This window comes from Microcaecilia unicolor, chromosome 3, assembly GCF_901765095.1.
Source record: "Microcaecilia unicolor chromosome 3, aMicUni1.1, whole genome shotgun sequence".
Classification (NCBI taxonomy): Eukaryota; Metazoa; Chordata; class Amphibia; order Gymnophiona; family Siphonopidae; genus Microcaecilia; species Microcaecilia unicolor.
In genome coordinates, this window is record NC_044033.1 from 377415566 (window position 1) to 377431959 (window position 16394).

At 45.0% G+C, this 16394-nt stretch overlaps 1 protein-coding gene across 1 annotated transcript in view; it reads right to left on the reverse strand.

The window, feature by feature from the left end:
* AGBL5 (ATP/GTP binding protein like 5) overlaps positions 1-5295 on the reverse strand; it is a 557199-nt gene extending 551904 nt beyond the window's left edge. The window contains 2 exon segments of the mRNA XM_030198622.1: positions 823-889; positions 5175-5295. The gene's annotated coding sequence lies outside the window, so the exon portion shown is untranslated.
* Positions 5296-16394: the final 11099 nt, after the last annotated feature.

Genomic DNA, 16394 nt, shown 5'->3' on the forward strand with positions numbered 1-16394 from the left:
GGGAGCTCACTTTTTTCCTGACACAGTGTAGTATTCAATAATGGAACCTAGGTTCTGTTATGGAATAGGCTCCTATCACGCGGTCTCAGGGCATCTAAAGAGAGTCACCCAGTTACAGAGTCACCTCTAGAATGGGAAACAGCCTTAGTAAACCAAGTCCTAAAGAAGCTGTGGTGGACCTAAGTTACCTTTCTCCCTCTCTGCCTTACTCAAGGATGGAAGAGGGTGGGGGAGAAGATAGTTTTCTGGCTCCTACATAAGAAAAGTTTTCAAGGCATGTTGTACTAGCCACTGGATTCTATATAAGGCTTAAAAAGTTGGGCATGCTGTCAAGATGCACATGCAACTTAAAAGCCTAACAAGCCAATAACAATTATTGGGTGCCAACAACCAATTATTGATGTGTGCGCAAATTCTAACTGTAGCCAAATAATGGCTGCATGCTATTCTGTAATACAGACATTCAACTCCCATAGTATGCAACTCAAAAGGTGTGGCTATGGGAGCGGCATGAGCATGTCAAGAGTGTTCCAAAAAAATGTCTCAGCACACCCAACCCGGGTGCCAGCATTTACACTAGGTTTCAGCAGACATAATTCTAGCAGCCAAAGTTAGGCATAAGAGCTGCACTTATGCACACCCTTTGTAGAACGCATAGTGCCAATCTTTTCCAGCGCTCATTTTTAACCACCATTTATAAAATCAAACCCTAAATGTATATGTTTATTTTGAACTGTGATCCACTTCAACACTGAATGCAAGGTGTGGAATAATACATTTACACTTATCAATCAAATGAAAAACAGATTCCTTTCCACTTACCATAATTAGATCCATTTTGCTCAAACATGTTTTTCTGAATAAATAGCATTTTTGTAGAAAGAACAACCTTAAAAACAAAAAGGCAATTCACAGTAAGAATATGAATGGCAACCGAATTTTTCAGATTCAACTCTGAACTGATCAGATTTGCAAACATAATCTCTATTAAATTTTGAATCACTAAGGGCCATGTTTACTAAGGTGCACTAGGGGAGTGTTTGTACATAAGTACATAAGTACATAAGTAGTGCCATACTGGGAAAGACCAAAGGTCCATCTAGCCCAGCATCCTGTCACCGACAGTGGCCAATCCAGGTCAAGGGCACCTGGCACGCTCCCCAAACGTAAAAACATTCCAGACAAGTTATACCTAAAAATGAGGAATTTTTCCAGTCCATTTAATAGCGGTCTATGGACTTGTCCTTTAGGAATCTATCTAACCCCTTTTTAAACTCCGTCAAGCTAACCGCCCGTACCACGTTCTCCGGCAATGAATTCCAGAGTCTAATTACACGTTGGGTGAAGAAAAATTTTCTCCGATTCGTTTTAAATTTACCACACTGTAGCTTCAACTCATGCCCTCTAGTCCTAGTATTTTTGGATAGCGTGAACAGTCGCTTCACATCCACCCGATCCATTCCACTCATTATTTTATACACTTCTATCATATCTCCCCTCAGCCGTCTCTTCTCCAAGCTGAAAAGCCCTAGCCTTCTCAGCCTCTCTTCATAGGAAAGTCGTCCCATCCCCACTATCATTTTCGTCGCCCTTCGCTGTACCTTTTCCAATTCTACTATATCTTTTTTGAGATACGGAGACCAGTACTGAACACAATACTCCAGGTGCGGTCGCACCATGGAGCGATACAACGGCATTATAACATCCGCACACCTGGACTCCATACCCTTCCTAATAACACCCAACATTCTATTCGCTTTCCTAGCCGCAGCAGCACACTGAGCAGAAGGTTTCAGCGTATCATCGACGACGACACCCAGATCCCTTTCTTGATCCGTAACTCCTAACGCGGAACCTTGCAAGACGTAGCTATAATTCGGGTTCCTCTTACCCACATGCATCACTTTGCACTTGTCAACATTGAACTTCATCTGCCACTTGCACGCCCATTCTCCCAGTCTCGCAAGGTCCTCCTGTAATCGTTCACATTCCTCCTGCGACTTGACGACCCTGAATAATTTTGTGTCATCGGCGAATTTAATTACCTCACTAGTTATTCCCATCTCTAGGTCATTTATAAATACATTAAAAAGCAACGGACCCAGCACAGACCCCTGCGGGACCCCACTAACTACCCTCCTCCACTGAGAATACTGGCCACGCAATCCTACTCTCTGCTTCCTATCTTTCAACCAGTTCTTAATCCATAATAATACCCTACCTCCGATTCCATGACTCTGCAATTTCTTCAGGAGTCTTTCGTGCGGCACTTTGTCAAACGCCTTCTGAAAATCCAGATATACAATATCAACCGGCTCCCCATTGTCCACATGTTTGCTTACCCCCTCAAAAAAATGCATTAGATTGGTGAGGCAAGACTTCCCTTCACTAAATCCGTGCTGACTTTGTCTCATCAGTCCATGTTTTTGTATATGCTCTGCAATTTTATTCTTAGTAATAGCCTCCACCATCTTGCCCGGCACCGACGTCAGACTCACCGGTCTATAATTTCCCGGATCTCCTCTGGAACCTTTCTTAAAAATCGGAGTAACATTGGCTACCCTCCAGTCTTCCGGTATTACACTCGATTTTAGGGACAGATTGCATATTTCTAACAGTAGCTCCGCAAGTTCATTTTTTAGTTCTATTAATACTCTGGGATGAATACCATCAGGTCCCGGTGATTTACTACTCTTCAGCTTGCTGAACTGACCCATTACATCCTCCAAGGTTACAGAGAATTTGTTTAGTTTCTCCGACTCCCCCGCTTCAAATATTCTTTCCGGCACCGGTGTCCCCCCCAAATCCTCCTCGGTGAAGACCGAAGCAAAGAATTCATTTAATTTCTCCGCTACGGCTTTGTCCTCCTTGATCGCCCCTTTAACACCATTTTCGTCCAGCGGCCCAACCGACTCTTTGGCCGGTTTCCTGCTTTTAATGTATCTAAAAAAGTTTTTACTATGTATTTTTGCTTCCAACGCTAATTTCTTCTCAAAGTCCTTTTTTGCCCTCCTTATCTCCGCTTTGCATTTGGCTTGGCATTCCTTATGATCTATCCTGTTACTTTCAGTTGGTTCTCTTCTCCACTTTCTGAAGGATTGTTTTTTGGCTCTAATGATTTCCTTTATCTTACTGTTTAGCCACGCCGGCTGACGTTTAGTCTTTTTTCCCTTTTTTCTAATACGTGGAATATATTTGTCCTGAACCTCCAGGATGGTGTTTTTAAACAGCATCCACGCCTGATGCAAGTTTTTTACTCTGCGAGCTGCTCCTTTCAGTCTTTTTTTCACCATTTTTCTCATTTTGTCGTAATCACCTTTTCTATAGTTAAACGCTAGCGTACTTGATTTCCTAGTTTCACTTCCTTCAATGCCAATATCAAAACCGATCATATTATGATCACTGTTATCAAGCGGCCCTCGTATCGTTACCCCCTGCACTAGATCATGAGCACCACTAAGGACTAAGTCTAGTATTTTTCCTTCTCTTGTTGGCTCCTGAACTAGCTGTTCCATGAAGCTGTCCTTGATTTCATCAAGAAATCTTATGTCCCTTGCGTGTACAGATGTTACATTAACCCAGTCTATATGCGGGTAATTGAAATCCCCCATTATTATTGTGTTGCCCAGTTTGTTTGCGTCCCTGATTTCCTTTAACATTTCCGCATCCGTCTGTTCGTCCTGGCCAGGCGGACGGTAGTACACTCCTATCACTATCCTTTTCCCCTTTGCACATGGAATTTCAATCCACAGTGATTCCAAGGAGTGTTTTGCTTCCTGCAGAATTTTCAATCTATTTGATTCAAGGCTCTCGTTAATATACAATGCTACCCCTCCACCAATCCGATTCACCCTATCACTACGATATAATTTGTACCCCGGTATGACAGTGTCCCACTGGTTATCCTCCTTCCACCAGGTCTCAGAGATGCCTATTATATCTAATTTTTCATTTAGTGCAATATATTCTAACTCCCCCATCTTATTTCTTAGGCTCCTGGCATTCGCATATAGACATTTCAAACTATGTTTGTTGTTCCTAAGTACATCATGCTTAGTACTTGACAGTATTAATTGGCAATCTTTTGTCTGATTTTTATTGTTATTTAAAGATACCTCTGAACCACCCCGGACCAGAACACTGATATTCGCAGCTACGCGGTTCCAGATTAAAGAATTAGAATGGATGTTGACTGCGACAGAGACGACTATGCACAGCTAAGTACAAAAGTGTTTGACTTTAAGCGCATGCAAGAGTAAATATAAGAGGAGCATACAAATATATATCTGTTTGAACTGAACACATATTTTGGACACTGTTGAATTTTGTCTAAAATCTAGAAGGTTTTTGCCAATGATGAGGAACAGATCATACTAACCAAAATCTAGGTCATTTTGATCATCATCGGCGCATTAGACCTTCAGGTCTGGAGTGCCTTGAGAGTTTTCTTTCTTCCAAGAGATATACATTTACTCATTTTTCTGTTTGTTTGTTTTTTTGGTGTGGATCACTCCAATTTATTGGGCGAGCAGTTTTTGAGTTATTTAGATTCCACCTCCTCCACTACTTTAATGATATTTGACATTAAGGCACACCTATCGAGGCCATGCAGCACAAGGGCATCAAAATGCATTAGCAAAAAAAGCTGAGTAAGAATATAAACGACAAATCCTTAAAGATCAATAGCAGATTAGATGCAATTTATCTTAATAATCATCAATGGAATATATACATGGAGTCAACGAGGTAACAGAATTTAAGCAAGCCTAAGCCAGACAAAAAGCGACCTTATTGGTAAAAGGAATGGGAAAGACCCACGAAGCGAAACCTGTAACAAAACAGTAGTCATGTACAAATGAGAGACTAGGTGAGCCAAATGGCTCTCCCCTATCGACATCTTTCTGCATGTCTTTGTGGAATTTTACACAACACGAGCTACAGACGAACTGCACAAAGAATGCAAAACAGCAGACACTTATGCCATGTGATGCGTGTACATAAGTCTCCCTGCCCGCAGGTGCCGGGCTAAAGACCGTTGGTCCCGCAGTTGGTGGCTCTAGTGAGGGGGGAGTGAGCAGCAAAGTAGCGGAGCTTTTTGGCTTTAAGTTACTTCTGCTTTACTCTACATGGGTGGCAACTGCTCGCCATCTCCTTGAAACCTTAGCGCTCCATACCTCTATCTCCGTGGCTCCGCGCGGCACTACATGCCAGCAGGTGAAGGAAAGTAGGCAAGAAGCACCGCTTCCCCGCCGCCACAGCAGGCTGCCTTGCGAACCCAAAACAAACCCACCAAGCTCTCCGTCTCTACCGGACAACAACAACGCGCTCTAGGATTGGTCCCCGCGGACTTCCCTTCTTCGATCGAGTAAACTGCTCTGCGATTGGCTCTTTCGAGAAATCCAGAATGGAGCGTCTACGTTTGCGTTTCAAGCCTCCCTCGACCTGTGAGTCACTCACTCACTCCTTGACTGTGGCAGGAAAATCAGAATAGAAACTGGTGTGAAATAGTCGAGCGCTGGTAGTAGTAATTCGAGTTTAAAATATGAAGTCGTAATGGTAGTTTTGGGCAGTATTTTCGCGTGTTTTTTTTTTTTCTTGCCGATTACAACATTCACTCGTATTAATGTATTAGATTAAACTTGGGATGGAGTTATTTTTTCTAGACTGTCAATTTTGTTTAGATTGCAGCAGTCGTTCTCCAAAGGGAGGGAGCCTTCCTGCCTCAGTACTAATTCTCATAACCTTCTAATGTGCTTTATCCAGCAAACTTTGTTCTCTAAATGGTTAGAACAACCTTGGACCAACGCTGGTTCTCTCAGAAGGGCTGGATCCAGCACTTATTCCCCACAGAAGAGCTGCTGCCTCCTGAATCCAGCACTGATTATCTTTAGAAGGGGTTCATTGTCCTGGATCCCACACTGGTTCTGTTTAGAAGGGCTGCACCCACCTAGATCCAGCACTCATTCTTCCCAGAAGGGCTCTCTTTGTTAAATTGTACAGCGCTGCGTAACCCTAGTAGCGCTCTAGAAATGTTAAGTAGTAGTGGTAGTAGTAGTAGTAGATCCAGCATCGTTTTCTCCCAGAAGGGCTGAACCCCCCCCGGATCCAGCCCTCATAATACACCCCCACACACACACACATATACACCAAAGGACTACATACATCCCCCTGGATCTAACACATATCCCCCAGAAGGACCCCTGGATCCAGCACTATTTTCTTCCAGAAGGACTGCATGCACCTGGATCCAACACTTATTCCCCTTAGAAGGGCTGTATCCCCCTGGATCTAGCACTCATTCTCCCCAGAAGGGCTCTACCCACCCCTCAAAACGACACAATGATTTAAAATGTAGAACAAATTAGTACTCTAACCGATGAAACCAGGTCTTCCTTTGTGTGCATCTAAGCCAGCATGTTTAAAAATATGAGAGCAAATAAAAATGCTACCAACAATTTTTATAAAATGACAACTTGGATACAGCAGTTCCTAGATTTGCTTACTTTGTTTTGGGTAAACGAGGATAATGGATGCGTAGAAAAGAGGGAAAAGGAGACCTACTTAATGGTTTCAACTTTTTGGTGTCAAGCTCCTTGTTCGCACCGCTGCTTCCCCAACTTGGCTGCAACAAAAATGAAGCCGTGTGCGGGGCCATTGCCCTATGTGTACGACTGGCACCTCTGCTCTGCTGGTTTCCTTCCTCTGTTCCCTCCCAAACAGGAAGTTACATCTTGGGGGGGAGGGGGTGGAGGAGGGAAATCAGAAGAAGCAGCAGTGGTACACATAGGGCTAAGTCCCGGCTGGCGCATGGCTTCATTTTGTTGCAGCAAAGGAGGCAGCAGCACGAGTCAGTCAGCAAGGGGAAGAGAAGCTTGTGGTTCCTCCAGGCTGCTGCAGACTGAAGAAGGCAGCAGCTGTGAAGAAAAGTTAGTGGCATAGGCACCACTTTCTCCTAAAATCTGTTTGGGGGAGCGACTGCTCTATCACCCTGGATCCAGCATTCATTCCCCCCGGAAAGGCCCTATTCCCCTGAATCCAGCACTGTTTTTTCCAAGCTGGGCTGCATCTACTTGGATCCAGCGCTATTTTCTGTCAAAAGGGCTGCATGTCCCTGGATTGAGCACTGATTCATCCCCAAAGTGCTGCATCTATTTATGTTCAGCAATTATTCCCCACAGCAGGGCTCTATACCCCTTGATCCAGTATTTATATACCCAGAAAAAAGGCTGCATCTACCTGGATCCAGCATGGTTTTCTTTCAGTGGGGCTGCAGCCACCTGGATAACAGCACTTATTCCCCCCCCCCCCCCCCCCCCCAAAAAAAAAAAGAGCTCTATCACCCTGGATTCAGCACTCATTCCCACTTGGAAGGGCTGCATCTACCTGAACCCAGCACTGTTTTCTCTCAGAAGAGTTGCAGGCAACCTGGAGCCAGCATTGTTGTCTCTCAGTGCTGGCTACTTCTCCCCCCCAGAAGGGCTGTATCTATTTGGATCCAACACTGTTTTCTTCCAGAAGGGTTGCATGCCCCTGGATCCAGCAATCATTTCCCCCATAAGGGCTGCCAGGGCCGGTCTTAGACGGGGTGTCGCACAGGGCCTCACACTTCCAGGGGTCCCACGGTGGCCTTGGCATGTCCCTCCCTCTCTTTCTCCCCACCTGAAATCCAGCGGGAGGTGTGGGAGCCCAAGGAGGTTAGATTGAGAACAGGAGACCTGCGTGAAGTGAAGATGTGATTTCACGTGCCCTAATGAAAGGTGAGTTTCATTTTACTTTCATTTCATTTAAATATAGTCCATCTTTATAACACCAGGCTTCCCAAGGCACATTACAATAGCTGTTCAGATGAACCTATAAGGAAAAAGGATATCCTCAGTGAATTTGGACATCCCTATTGTATAGAACAGTGTAGAGAAATTAGCACAAAATACAGTGTATAACTTCTATTTCTACCAGCTACAATATTTTTAAGCTGTTTTAGTGATATCAATTTTTATTTCATGATATTAATATCTATATATGCGAAGCTTTCAAATAAATTAAAAGCTGTCGAGTACTATATATATATATTATTATTATTAGCATTTGTATATATATATATATATATATATATATATATATATATACAAATGCTTGTTTGTATATATATATATATATATATATATATATATATATATATATATATATATATATATACAAACCTATTTTGTCCTCCATCTTTTAAGGCACTGCCTATCCAATTGGAACAGATTTTGACTTTTTACAGATGGACCACGCATAAGCAGTTCCTCATTTCTAACAATCTTTTGCTATTGTTTTCAATAGCATTTGCTATTGTTTTAGGTGAGTGAAAATGGTGGCAAGCTCTGCCTACTGGCTTCAGCCCATATAATGGGCTAGATAGGTTTTCTATGATAGCATTGTGCTTATTTGAATTAGAGAGGCATAATCGAACGCAAACGCCTATCTCCATGGGCGTTTATCTCCGAGAACGGGTCCGTGAAGGGGCGGGCCAAACCGTATTTTCGAAAAAATGGACGTTTTTGAGCTGGGCATTTGTTTTTTTTAGCGATAATGGAAGCTAAAAACGCCCAGCTCAAAAATGTCCTAATCCGAGCCATTTGGTCGTGGGAGGGGCCAGGATTCGTACACTGGCCCCCCTGATATGCCAGGACACCAACTGGGCACCCTAGGTCAGTGCGGTGGACTTCAGAAAAAGCTCCCACATGCATAGCTCATTTACCATGGGTGCTGAGCTCTCAACCCCCCTCCCCCAAAACCCACTACCCACAAATGTACAACACTACCATAGCTCTTAGGGGTGAAGGGGGCACCTACATGTGGGTACAGTGGGTTTTGGAGACCTCCCATTTACCAGCACAAGTGTTACAGGTGGGGGGGATGGGCCTGGGTCCACCTGGCTGAAGTGCATTGCGGTACCCACTAAAAGTGCTCCAGGGACCTGCATACACACAGGCCTCTAGGACTTGTTGCTGCTGTATAACATTGGCACACCAGTTGACACCTGAAGACTAATCTCTCCGAAAACGTCCTTTATTGGAATAACCGCGTTTACTCACAGTTAACTGCAGATCAGAGGTTGTGTCCCACTGGCAACGAGTCTCTCTGGTACTGAGATTAGCAGTAGGTCAGAGCTGGCAGAATGCTGTACAATGCCCTCTTTCAGCCACATTCAAGGTAAGTAACTAAGTTCTCTAACGTGGCTAACACAGAAAAGGGAACTAAAACTGGCTTACAAAAATGGCCACTACCGCATGGACTACAACAGGAAACACAACAGGGCACACTCTGACCCAGTAGGCAGGGGGAAAAGCACCATGGGAGAAGAGCCTACCAACTACCAACATCGTGAGACTGTAACACAAGCTAATGAAATCACGGAGCCCAATACACTACACCCACCACAATGCAATGCTGATCTGACCCTGTACTGCACCCGAGAGCCACATCTGACCCAGGGAAAGGCTGTGACAGGATCGAACACATTCTGCTGTCATGGAGGTGGGTACGGCATTTGAGGCTGGCATACAGGCTGGAAAAAAAGTTTTTAAAGTGGGGTTTTTTTGGGTGGGAGGGGGTTAGTGACCACTGGGGGAGTCTGGGGAGGTCATCCCCAATTCCCTCCAGTGGTCATCTGGGCAGTTGGGGCACTTTTTTGGGACTTGTTCGTGAGAAAAAAGGGTCCAAAAAAAGTGACCCAAAATCGCGGTCAAAACGCCTTTTTTTTTCGATTATCAGCTAAAGACGCCCATCTCTCCTCAGCTGATAGCCACGCCCCAGTCCCGCCTCCACCACGCCTCGTCACGCCCCCATCAACTTTATTCGTTTCCGCGACGGAGTGCAGTTGGAAACGCCCAAAATCGGCTTTCAGTTATACCGATTTGGGCGCCTTTGCGAGAAAAACGCCCATCTCCCGATTTGGGTCTTTTTCGATTATAAGCTGGTTAGTTTTTCAGGACAAGTTTTGCTTGATTTGTCTTTGACATCTAATTTAATAATTTGCTCCTCCAACATTCCAATGTGTCTCACTGGGATTGTAACCACCTGCTGACATCACTCCTCCAACGTTCTCCTTCAACATTCCAATGTATGTCACTGGGATTGTAACTACCTGCTGACGTCACTCCTCCAACGTTCTCCATCCCCCCTCCCTCCCAGTTCCATGGGACCCTGGAACTGGGAGGGAGGGATGGAGGGACAGAGGGAGGGGGGACCCTGGAAATGGGAGGGAGGGAGGGGGACCCTGGAACTCAGGGGGGGAGGGAGGGGGCAGGGGAGAGATGCTGCACATGGATGGATGGAGGGGGCAGGGCACAGAGGACGTTGACTGCACATGGATGAATGCAGGGGAGAAAGCATAATGCAGGGGAGGGAGGGGACCCTGAAACTCGGAGAGAGGCAGGGAGGGGACGACCCTGAAACTCGGAGGCAGGGAGGGAGGGAGGGGACGACCCTGGAACTCAGAGGGAGGGAGGGGGACAATAACCCTGGAACTGGGAGGGAGGGAGGGCGACCCTGGAACTCAGAGGCGGGAAGGAGGAGGGACCCTGGAACTGGGAGGGAGGGGGGCCCTGGCACACACTCTCATGCTCACACACACACTCTCTCTCTCACAGACACACTCACACCCAGTCTCACTCTCTGTCACACACACACACTCGCACGTTCACTCTCTCTCTCTCTCTCTCTCTCACACAGTCACTCTCACACACACTCTTTCAAACATACACACTCCGAGGAAAACCTTGCTAGCGCCCGTTTCATTTGTGTCAGAAACGGGCCTTTTTTACTAGTTTTATAAATAAAACATTTTAAAACACATATTGTCAATAAGGGCAGGGCTAGATGGGGCGGAACATTGGATGTAAAGAACAGACCATTAAAAAACTCCAAACAGCCCAGAACACCGCAGCCCGTCTTATTTTTGGAAAACCCAAATACGAAAGCGCAAAACACCTAAGAGAGAAACTACACTGGCTCCCGCTCAAGGAACGAATTGAGTTCAAGATCTGCACGACCATACACAAAATCATTCACGCAGAGGCCCCAATCTACATGCTGAACCTAATAGACTTACCACCCAGAAATGCCAGAAGATCAACCCGTAAGTTCCTCAACCTGAACTTCCCCAGCTGTAAAGGAACCAAATACAAACAGGCATACGCTACTACCTTCGCGTACAAAAGCACACAGCTATGGAACGCACTACCCAAGACCCTGAAAACCACGGACAACTTAACCAACTTTCGCAAATCTTTGAAGACATTTCTCTTCAACAAAGCCTACAAAAATAATCCTCGATGAATCAAACTACAAATCTTTGAAGACATTTCTCTTCAACATAGCATACAAAAACAATCCTTGAGGAATCATACTACTCTGTACATCACCCAAACGCTCTAAAACACTTCGACACGACCTTACCCACTACCTTCTAATTAACTCCTCTTTTACTTCCAACTTTATTACCGACTGTATCTAATACTAGGTAATGATCATACCAAATTAACACCCTGTAAGCCACATTGAGCCTGCAAAAAGGTGGGATAATGTGGGGTACAAATGCAATAAATAATAATAATGATAGGTGGGGGCAGGGCCCCACCGAACTGGTCTGCACAGGGCCCCGCAATTGCTAAGACTGGTCCTGAGGGCTGCATCCCCCTTGATCCAGCACTCCTTTCCCCCAGAAGGGCTGCATCTCCCTGGATTCAGCACTCAGTCAACCCCAAAATTGCTGCATCTACCAGGATCCAGCACTGTTTTCACTCAGAAGGGCTGCATCCACATGGATCCAGCCCTTATTCACCCCCCCCCCCCCCCCCAGAAGAGCTGCTTCCTCCTGAATCTGAACACCAGGCACCACAACACTAGGACAAGGGTGCATGGTAAAGAGGACAGAGTACTGATTGCAGCACTGAAACTAGGAAGATAGGCACTGGCTTGCAGAGTGAGGAAGTCCCTTAAGTAAGCATTTCTTAAGGTGGTACTAGGAGGATCCGGGATGATCCGTAAATCCGGTTTTTACCTTTTTCCTTCCAAGGGCCAGAGGACAATGATGGAGTGAGGGAGAAAAAGACTGGGGAAGGAGAGGAGGAGAGGAATAGGGAATGTATTGGAGGCACGAACTGATCATTGGCACCATAGTGTAGAGGGACCAGTCTTACAATTACTAGATTATGGGGGGGAGGCTGAATGATGCTGAAAACCTAACACCAGTGTTAAAGGTAATTAGCACCAGACTAGTGCATGCATGCTAATGTGTGCAGAATGTCTAGCACAGGTATCAACGTGCATGACAAAGATGGCTGCAAATTGTGTATAGATGTATTGAAACTGTTGTTAATGAGATTACTCGGCACAGAAAAAAAAGATACAGGCTTTAACGCTGAAAACTTCCAGCTCAGGAGTGGCATTGAAGATTTTGAGGAGAGGATTTCTTCTGAATTTCTGACATTAAACTGCCAGTTTTGTGTTTTGGAAGCGGAAGGAAGTCCATGCAGTAGTGCTGTCCGATTCAGTCAATAAATTTTTGATTCGGTACGATTCGATTCTTTCAAAAAAAATTTTTTTTTTATTCAATTTGATTCGATTTAACTTGATTGAAATGGTGAGGCCCACATGCTAACATTATAACACATGGGGTAAAAAAAAAAAAAACAGGCAGCAGCAACTGAACAAAAACAAACTTTAGTGTGAGCACGCCATCATGCAGTGTTACATCATGTGAAAAGTGAAGTTTGGGCAAATCCTACATCTTCCAGTTTTTATTAAGAAAAATAATTTTGTCCACTTTGGCTGACAACTGCGTCTTGCAGCTATAATTTGTACAGAAGCAGAAAAAATTCTTTCTGAGGCCACAGAGGTGGCTAGCGTACACAGAAACACAGTGTTCTCCAGATGCAATTGTAGTGGCTTCCTCAAAAACCTGCAAAACATTAATGAGTTTTTGAACAAGATCATAGTCACGTTCGGCAGGTGCATCTTTCTTTGTGATTTTATTGTTGCTGCTCCCAATCAAAGAACGAATTGAATTCAAAGTCTGTGTTCTTGTTCACAAGATTGTCTACGGGGAGGCCCCAGCTTACAGTATATGTTTAGCTTTATTGACCTCCCACCCAGGAATTCTGTGAAGTCCTCCCACACCTATCTGACTCTCCACTTTCCTAACTGCAGGAACGTATGGTATAAGCTGCTCTTTGCCTCGTCGTTCAGCTGCACATGCCCCCGTTTCTGGAACGCCCTACCATCAACGTTAAAAGAGACAGCCGAACACAGTCTGTTCAAGAAATCTCTAAAGACTTACCTGTGTGATCGTTCTTACTTCACTCCTACTTGATCCCCTACACTCCCTCATTCCTCTCCCCTGTTGACCCCCTCTCTTCCTCTCCTCTACTCTCTACTTCATCTTGCATATGTATTATTATACTGTTCTCTTCCTACAATATTGTAAGCCACATAGAGCCTGCCTTGGTGGGATTATGTGGGATATAAATGTTCACAATAAATAAATATTCAATTGTTATTTCTTTTCTCCACCTTTTAAGGCATTGCCTATCCAACTGAAACAGCTTTAGACTTGCTACAGATGTGGACTAACAATAAACAACGACAACGTGGAAGCAACAGCTCATAGGTTTGCTTGTTTGTTTTGAGTGTATGGCAATGACGGCTGTGTGGGGGAACTCCACAAGATTTGCATAAATGGGACTTTCAGATTGTGTTTTGGAATTTAGGGCACTCATTTCTGGGCCAGGTATCTAGGGACATTATCATGAATAACTCTAACTGTGATACGTGGAGGGGCATAATCAAAAGGGACGCCCAAGTTCTGTTGAGGATGTCCTCGCAAAACGTCCCGATGGAGAGGTGGGGAAACCCGTATTATCGAAACAAGATGGACAGTCGGGGACGCCCAAATCTTGAAATTTAGGTTGTCCTTAGAGATGGTCATCCCTAGACTTGGTCGTTTCTGATTTTCTGCGATAATGGAAACCAAGGACGCCCATCTCAGAAACGACCAAATACAAGCCCTTTGGTCGTGGGAGGAGCCATCCTAACACATGGACCATAGGGGGCACTGCAGTGGACTTCAGAAATTGCTCCCAGGTACATAGCTCCCTTATCTTGTGTGCTGAGCCCCCCAAAACCCACTACTGTACACCACTACCATAGCCCTTAGGTGTGAAGGGGGGCACCTAGATGTGGGTACAGTGGGTTTCTGGTGGGTTTTGGAGGACTCACATTTACCACCACAAGTGTAACAGGTGGGGGGATGGGTCTGAGTCCGCCTGCCTGAAGTGCACTGCACCCACTAAAACTGCTCCAGGGACCTGCATACTGCTGCGATGGACCCGAGTATGACATTTGAGGCTGGCATAAAAGATTTTTAAAGATATTCTTTGAGGGTAGGAGGGGGTTAGTGACCACTGGGGGAGTAAGGGGAGGTCATCCCCAATTCCCTCCGGTGGTCATCTGGTCAGTTCGGGCAACTTTTTGTGGCATGGTCGTAAGAAAAACAGGACCAGGTAAAGTTGTCCAAGTGCTTGTCAGGAACGCCCTTTTTTTCCATTATGGGTTGAGGATGCCCATGTGTTAGGCACGCCCAAGTCCCGCCTTCGCTACGCCTCTGACACACCCCCATGAACTTTAGTTGTCCCCTCGACGGAAAGTAGTTGGGGACGCCCAAAATCGGCATTCGATTATGCCGATTTGGGCGACCTTTGAAAAGGACACCCATCTTCCGGTTTGTGTCGAAAGATGGACGTCCTCTTTTGAAAATAAGCCTGCTAGTCTGTATTAATGTGCATTTGGCATACTTTATGATATGAAGGAGTTATGTTGGCTGTTTCTGTCACACTATCCCCTGTATGAGCATTTGGTTTTACTCACATTCACTTTTCTTACCTCTACTGTTAACTTTGTGTCTTGACTGACACCCCCCCCCCCCCCCCCCACACACACACACACACACACATCACCTGTATTAACCTGCCATAGGGGCTGGGGCTGGGTGTTAGAACTACGCACTGAACCTCAGTGCACACTTTCCTAGCACCTATGTTTAAAAAACAAACAAACTCCAAAGCAGTAAACAAAAACTGAATGCAAAAGAAATGTTTGAACACAGGAGAGCATGCCGATGCCATAGAAGCACTTAGGACTAGATTCAGTAAATTGCACCAAAAAATCATTGCAGAAAAAATGATGCATTGAGTGCTATTCTATAAAGGGTATTCCCACTTTATAGATTAGCACCTAAGCGCCTAATCCACGCCTAAAAGGCACTTGCATTTTCTCCTGCTTATACCAAGTGTAAATGCTGGCACCTAAAGTAGGTGCAGATTGGGCGTATTCCATAAAAGTGTGTGTAACTCATAGGAACACCCCCTAAATATGCTGTCATGAAACACTTAGAGGCATATTTTCAAAGCACTTAGCCTTCCAAAATTACTACTACTACTACTTATCATTTCTATAGCGCTACTAGACGTACACAACGCTGTACATGTGAACATGAACAGACAGTCCCTGCACTACAGAGCTTACAATCTAATTAGGACAGGCAAACAGGACAAACAAGAGATAAGGGAATATTAAGGTGAGGATGATAAAATAAGGGTTCTGAACAAGTGAATAAGGGTTAGGAGTTAAAAGCAGCATCAAAAAGGTGGGCTTTTAGCTTAGATTTGAAGACGGCCAGATATGGATCTTGACGTACCGGCTCAGGAAGTCTATTCCAGGCATATGGTGCAGCAAGATAAAAGGAACGGAGTCTGGAGTTAGCGGTGGTGGCGGAGAAGGGTGCAGATAAGAGAGATTTACCCAGTGAACGGAGTTCCCGGGGAGGAATGTAGGGAGAGATGAGAGTGGAGAGGTCCTGAGGAGCTGCAGAGTGAATGCACTTATAGGTCAATAAGAGGAGTTTGAACTGTATGCGGAAACGGATAGGAAGCCAGTGAAGTGACTTGAGGAGAGGGCTAATATGAGCATAACGACCCTGGCGGAATATTAGTCATGCAGCAGAATTTTGAACAGATTGAAGAGGAGAGAGATGGCTAAGTGGGAGACCTGTGAGAAGCAAGTTGCAATAGTTTAAGCGAGAGATGATAAGAGCGTGGATGAGGGTTCTGGTTGTGTGCTCAGAAAGGAAAGGGCGAATTTTGCTGATATTATAGAGAAAGAAACGACAGGTTTTAGCAGTCTGTTGAATATGTGCAGAGAAGGAGAGAGATGAGTCGAAGATGACCCCAAGGCTACGAGCTGATGAGACAGGAAGGATGAGAGTGTTATCCACAGAAATAGAGAATGGGGGAGGAGGAGAGGTTGGTTTAGGGGGAAAGATAAGAAGCTCAGTCTTGGTCATGTTTAGT